Genomic DNA, 8,174 nt, shown 5'->3' on the forward strand with positions numbered 1-8,174 from the left:
ACAAAAATTATTAAATTATAATAAAAATATGTTTGTATTTTGGTAAAAATATTATTTAATTATAGTAAAAGTTATTTTGATTTTATTGCTCAGAATATTTTTATCTTTTAACAAAATAAATTTTTAATTTAATAAAGAGTTTTTATTTCTCATCATAGTTTTTTATTTTTTAATTAAAAATTTTTAAATTTTAATAAAGAGTATTTTATCATTTATCCATTATTCCTTAACCATTCTTAAAATTATTCTTGCCAACCAAATAATAGAATAAGTAATAATAGTAATTTCTATTCTATTCCATTCTCATAAACCAATCTACATAATAGCTATTCTTCCTCTATTTTATTCCCTTGGAATGACTATTTTATTCTCATTTTATTCTTTCCAGTGAATCAAGCATGCTATTAAGGTTTCATCTTAATTCATTTTGGATCTATTAATATTCTGAATTGACTTTTCGCCTCGTAATTTCAAATGTTGTTAATGAGTGTTAAAAATAACTAAAATGCCCATAAAATTAAAAAAAAAATGTGGAAAACCAGGCACTGCCAATCTCTTACAACCATGTCCCACCTTTTCCCCTTCCGAAAGCCTCAATCGCATGGGCGGACCTACATTAATAAAAGTAGTGTCACATGACACCATTTATTCAATGAAATGTCAACAATTTCTACATATTATACTATTTATGATAGACTGTTTATTTAGTTAATGATACTAATGAACTAACTAATATTTTTGAAATTTTGTAGGGAGTGGGGTCTAATATTATAAGTCAAAGTAGATTTGTCAAAAAGTAATTTATATACTACTATTTAAATACTATATGGAAAGACAAAAATTTCTTTCTATAATTTAAGATTTTATTAAAAAAGTTAAAACATAAACTACTCTCCTTCCACTGCAAAAATTCAAGTCTTATTCTTGAGACCAGTAGTGACACTTCCTCTTCTCTGTCCCTGGCTATGTTTTTCACTCTCTTAAAACAAACTCACCAAGGTTTCAATTATAAGTAATTTTCAACCTAAATTAAGTTTTTAAATACTTCATGTCTAAATTTTTTTTGATTAATTTGATAGTTTAGGTTCATAATTATAATCTAGCTTAAAGAAAGTAGTATTGCATGTTAAATAATATCTTGAAATTATGAGTTTTTTTTTTATTTTATAGATATATTGTTTGATTATTTGATTTTTGTATTTAACTTTATGTGGTTTGTGGATACTTATATTTAGTCTTGATCAATGAATAGAAAATTATCATCTTGTTAGTTTGTTGAACTTGAAAATTTGCTATGTAAGATCATGTTTTATTTAATTCTAATATTTTAATTTATGCTATTGAGTAGTAATTTTCAACAAGTTTTTATAATTTTAGATAAATAAGTCATGGAAAGATATTTTAAAAGAAAAGAAATTGGCTCATAAGACTTGGGTCCCCGGCAACTGTTAGGAACTTCATGATCAGATTAAACGTCGCAAAATGAAACAAAAAAAAAATTGTAAATGAACAACAAAAACATGCCATACCTATCATGGATCTCCTTGGTAGTTTTAATACAAACAAAACCAAAAGATAAGAATAATAAAAAAAAATAAGATTATTTTTATCGAGTGATGTGGCTATCACAATAGTACCTTTTCCTTATCCAACTCGTGAATACCAAAAAGAAAGCAAAGAACCTAAGCCACTCAAATGTTTGGCCTCCAACGGTTGCATACACGATTGCACTTGAACATTCACAAGGAGGGAGTTTTCTCAACTATATATGCCTTTGTGCTATTAAGATGGATAACAACTTGTCCTCTCCACACAATCACACTCTTAGCCAAATCACAGAGTTGGAAAACTTTTTGTCCAAGTCGCTCAAGAAAGTGTGCAGCTAGGCTTTTCTTGTTAGTTTTTTGACAATTCAAAAAACCTAACATGTGTGTTTCACTTGTGTTATAAGGCGTAGTTGAAAAATGATACTTATATCTAAGTTAATTAACTTCTTAAATTATAAATAAGGCCTCAATATTATAACCTTTTATAATATTGGCCCAACACTTAATTAAACCATTTTAAATAAGTCATTGTAAATTAAAATTAAATTAAATTTACTTTATTTGTTTGTAATTAAGGCTTTATTATTATAACTAATTAAAATATTAGCCTTATACTTAATTAAACGTTTTTAATTAAGTCCTTAAAAGTATCGCATTCCTAATTTAATTCATAATGCAACTTATTATGTGTGACCTAGTAGATTCCTAGCATGTTAGCAATGAAATTGAATTATAATTTTTATTAAATTAATTAATTCAATTCCATAGACCAAGATTGACATCTAGTAATGCATCATGGTCGCTCAGTTGTTAGGATAGTCAAAATATTTTTTGACAACCTTTCAATATACAGTCTATCAATGTAATTCATTCTCTCATCATATATCTCGAAAATGATAAGAGTATTGTACAGTGTCTACTCTTATTGATCTCCATATTAGTTCTTGAAGTTTGATCATTAGATTTATAAAGACTTATGAAGCTTTTTTTCATAATCTCCAAGTGGCCTTGTACAATGACTTCAACAAGTTAATATTAAATAAAAACTACTAGAATATGTCTCCTAAATCACTTGGAGTGATAATTCCTTTCTTGATCATTCATTTGCCGTCACATGCTTCATGCTACAACTAACCATATCCTGTTTTTGCATCTTTGACAGGATCCGTAGAGATATGATCAAATATATAGCACTCCATATATAAGGCAGCTTGGTATTTCAAGTCTAAAGAGTATTTACATGATTGACACATGAAAACTTATGTTGGATCATGTTCAGTGAACTTTTTCATGGAACAAGTACCTATTAGTTCCAAGTATCTTTATACTTCAACCTATGAGATCGATTGCTTACTTCCAAAGTAAAGAACATAGAATGCACTAGTTTCTAAGCATCATTGATGTTCAATCTCAATGATACATTGACCAAGAACATTTAGAGATTATACTTTGATGCATAGGGATCTCATAATTGTAACTAATTACAATTCCCTTGCAAGGCATATTAATCGCATGGACTTTATCTAATAGACTTATAATCTTATAATTGATGCCTTATTGATGAATGAAAACCTCTAATCATTCAATCCAAGTCATATGATTGCTTGATTGGAACCAACCTTGATCATCTCAATTGACTACAGGGCTTATTTCAACAGTAACTACAACAAAATTCTATTAATTTTGGTACTCAACAATCTTTTAAGTGAAGTCATATTGAATTTTTATCTAAGTACTTGGTAGATCTCGGATTAAGGAAAAAAAATTTTGAGTGTCATCCTAATGATCAAGATGAAATTAGAAGAGCATATTTGTAGAATGGACCATGTCAACCTCGTGACCATAAGTTTCCTAAAAAAATTATTTGTCGGGTTATTGCTGAGATTCGCCGTCATGCTCAAATTAGAAAATAATCAATAAATTAAAATAATATAATGCAACCGAAAAATAAACTAGTATTTAATCAAAGAAACAGTCGAATCCTACAGGATCAATGTTTGTGTTTTTCATATAACTTTCAAATTAATTATGAACACTCATAAGTTTAATAGTTACATACCTTGCTCTAGATATCGTAATCAAGAGCCAATTAAATCAAAATCTTTACTTCTTCACCTTTATGATTTGTCAAATCTTTAGTCACCCAAGTATTTGGCCTCTAACAGTAATTCACACAGTGACTGAGTAAGACCTTCTCAAAAGTAGGATTTTACTTTTGCTAGCAAGTTTTGTTTCTAAAATAAAAAAATCAAAAGTTCTTGCTGAATCTTATTTATTATCAAACAAAAAAAAATTATTTTCTTTTTCTTATTTTATGAAACGGTTGAGAAGTGGTTGGAGGCTTAGAGTTTTATTTTTTTTTTTAATAATTAGGATAGGGGGGATTCGAACCCTGCTCTCTAGGCAGAAGATCATGCACCAACCAATGAGCCAAATGCTTGGGTGGGCCTTAGTGTTTTAGTTTGCTAACATAACATATTTATATAGCCAAACTAATTTGTAACCCTAAATACAACAGTTGTATTTTAATTTAATTAACTTTCTGTGAACTTAATTAATTTTTCACTTTATTTTGGTCTTTTCAATTAAGCCCAACTTAATTAATTATCCTTATTTAATCCTAATCATGTCACTTAATGTGTGTGTCCTATTAGGCTTCTAACATGTTGGTAATAAATATAAATCCTAATCAAAGATCAATTTGATAATTGATTTCTAATTATAGATTATGCGCGACATCTAGCAAAACATCATGACCACCTAAATGGTAGAGAGTCGATTAAAAAATTTGACAAAGCTCTTCAATGATAAGCCTCTCAATGCAATACGGTCCTTTCATCAAATATCCCGAATATATCATTAAGCATGGCTCGGTGTCTACTTATGACATTCCATTTTAGTTCTCATAATTCATGACTAACCTTATGAATTTAGGAAACTAACTTTCCTCAAATTCATCATGCTTTTGCCAAAGACTTATACAAGTTAATCAAGAATTGAAAACAAGTGAGATACATCCCCTCATATCACTTGGGGTGATGAATCCTCTCTTGACCACTCATTCACCTTCTCATGCTTCATGGCATACCCAAAAACACCCTGTTTAAGCATTTGGTCGTCTCTAGACCTGTAAAGATGAAATCAAAGTATGTCATTCTCCATACAAGATGACCTAGTGTCTCAAGTCCAAGGACTAGTTGCATGACTATCACATGAGAACATTTTTCATAGACACTTGAGTGAAATACCAAATGGAGTTCTCATAGCAGGTCATGTTCAGTGAACTTGTTCTTTAACAAACGCCTATATGTTATCCTCAAGTATCCCACATACTTCAATATATGAGATCGATTACTTACTTCCCAAGTAAGGAGGCTTAACATGTACTAGTCTTTGAGCATTGTCAATGCCCTGTCTTGACAATGCAATGACCAGGAAAAATTTTAAAAACATGGCTTTGATGCATAGTAATCTCATAATTGTAACAACTTTACAATTCTCTTGCAAGGCCTTTATGTGCCATGGGCTTTATCCAATTAGTACTTGATAACTCTTTATTATTGCATTAACATAAAGGAAAACCTCTATCACATATAGTTATGCGATTAAATATGCATTAAATGACAATATATATTTCTTGACCAATCCAATTGGCTCAAGGGTATATACCAATAGTTATTTATTCAAAAATGAAATCGAGAAGGAAATGGGAGGTGATTCCTTTGTAACTGAAGGTTTCACAGGTTGGAATAAGAAAGAAAGATTAGATACTCATGTTGGCAATTGCAATAGTGCACATAATAAAGCTTTAAAGAAATGCCAAGGCTTGATGAAGCAAAAACAACATATTGATGTAGCATTTTGTAGGCAAAGGAACAAGCTAAAAGAGGTTATAAAACTCACTTGATTGCATCTACGGATTGCATTAGGTTTCTCTTGCACTAAAGGCTAGCTTTCTGAGGACATAATGAATATGAAAACTTAAAGAATAGAGGAATTTTCTTGAGCTTTTGCAATTTTTAGTTGATCATAATGATGAAGTAAGCAAAGTTGTCTTGGAACATTCTCAAAGGAATCTCAAATTGGTGTCCCTTAAAATTCAAAAAGATATTGTGAACGCAACTTCAAGTGAGACTAAATTATCAATCATTAAAGATCTTGGAAATGAATTGTTTGGGATATTGGTTGATGAGGCTCGAGATGTATCAAGTCAAGAACAAATGGCTATCATCTTACGTTATGTTGATAAAAAAGGCTTGGTAACAGAACGATTTCTTGGTATTGCTCATGTTATGGATACAAGTGTTACATCACTTAAAGTAGCAAATGAAGCAATGTTTTCTAAGCATGGGCTAAGCTTGTCAAAAGTTTCTGGACAAGGCTTTGATGGAGCAAGTAATATGTGAGGTAAATTCAATGGCGTTGAAAACTTTAATTATGAGAGAAAATGAATCAACTTACTATATTCACTACTTTGCTCATCAACTTTAATTAGCACTTGTAGTTGTTGCAAAAAAAAAATGTTGACATTGCTTCACTTTTTAATATGGTTGGTAATTTGACCAATGTTGTTGAAGCTTCTTACAAGCGAAGAAATATTTTGTGAGAGCAACAAGCGTCAAAGGTTAAAGAGGCATTAGATACTGGTGAGATTCAAAGCGGGCGAGGTCTAAATCAAGAAACAAGTATTAAAAAGGCAAGTGATAAACATTGGGATTCTCACAATGGGATATTATTAAACTTGATTGTTATGTTTTTTTTTTTGGCAATTAAAGTGCATGAGATCATTGAAGAAGATGGAAAAGAGACAAAGCAAAGAGCCACGACACATGTTCTTCTAGATTTTCTACATTCATTTGAATTTGTCTTTACACTTGATGAAAAATGTTTTAGGGATTAGTAATGAGCTATCTTTCTCTTTGTAAAGGAAAAATCACGACGTTATAAATGCTATGACACTTATTAAAGTGTCTAAGCAATGCTTGCAAATGATGAGAAGTGAAAGATGGGAATCTCTATTAAGTGAAGTTTCTTCATTTTGCAATAAACATGACATGATGATTCCAAATATGGACACCACATTTATGCTTCAAGGAAGGTCAAGACAAAAGCTCCAAACGTATCAAATTTTCATCATTATTATTTTGATATAATGAATGAAGTTCTAGATTAGCAACTTGAGGAGCTTAGTAATTATTTCACTGAATTGAACATGGAGCTACTTCAATGTATTGTGTGCTTACTTCCTAACAATTCATTTTTTGCCTTCAACAAAGAAAGATTGATTCGTATGGCTCAATTGTATCCTTTTGATTTTTCAGCAGTGCATTTAATGGCATTTGAAAATCAACTTGAAAACTATATTGCAGACTCGCGTTTGGATAAGGAATTTGTTGAATTCAATGGACTTGGTGATCTTGCAAGGAAAATGGTTGAGACAAATAAAACTACTGTGTATCCTGTGGTTTATTTGTTGGTAATATTTGCATTGATCTTACCAGTTGCAACAGTATCAGTTAAAAGAACTTTTTTTACAATAAAAATTATAAAGCACAAGCTACGCAGTTGAATGAGTGATAAGTGGATGGATGATTTCTTGGTAACATATATTGAAAAAGATGTATATGATAGTTTTCTACTAATGCTATCATGCACTGTTCTTAAAATATGAAAAATTATCGTTGACAGTTATAGTTATCTTAAATATTTTTACTTTGAAGTATTAAATGAATGTACTGAATTTATATTTTCTTTAAATGTTGAAAGTTCTATTTTATGGATTTTAACATATTTATATATTTTTAATTATGACACCACTCAGAAAAATTCATCGGTTCGTTCCTACTCAATCGTCGTCGTGGAAAGGATCATCAACTATAGTTTTTGAAACAAATGCCTTCTTGAAGAAGCTTTGACATATTTTTCTTACTCCGCTTCGATGTTGTATTAGTGTCAAACCCTGTTCTATAAAATAATTACAACGTCATTTACATGCTCAATAGAATATTTGCAGATTTAGAAAGTTCGAGGAATCGTCAAAAGACGATATTGCCCCTAATGGTACCATTGAGTCGATTAAGCCTCGAACTAGTTCAAATAGGAATTTTAAGGTGAAATTGAGAGTTTCACAGTTCATGGATGATTCAAAATGGTAATTCAGAGTTTGAGGATCAATTTGGAGTCAAACCGAAATTTTCACTATCTAGGGGTAAAATGATCATTTGCCACTTGGGGACAAAATGAAAATTTTTAGAAAAGATTTTTTTTGGTCCATTTGACTTATTGGAGTATGATTTAAGTATTGGAGTATGATTTGAAGTTTAGAAGTGAAAAATTTTAATTCCGGTATAATTTGAAGTATAGGGTGAAATGGTAATTTTGCCACCTTGGGGGCAAATCGGTAAATTTTCACCCCCGACACTTGTCAACACCAAGGGATTTATTCATCATGAAAATGGATAAACATGAGAAATGTGTGGTGGAGAATTAAAGAATTAAAAGTCAAATATTTAAAATTTGAGCCAATAAGGAAATGCCATGTGTCATGTTTTTATTATTTTATTATTTCTTTATAAAAAGGCAAAAAATCAGCCCATTTCTCCCATAGTGATCAGCCAAACCAGAAGA

The sequence above is a fragment of the Theobroma cacao genome, chromosome 2 (genome assembly GCF_000208745.1).
Source record: "Theobroma cacao cultivar B97-61/B2 chromosome 2, Criollo_cocoa_genome_V2, whole genome shotgun sequence".
In the NCBI taxonomy this organism is placed as follows: domain Eukaryota; kingdom Viridiplantae; phylum Streptophyta; class Magnoliopsida; order Malvales; family Malvaceae; genus Theobroma; species Theobroma cacao.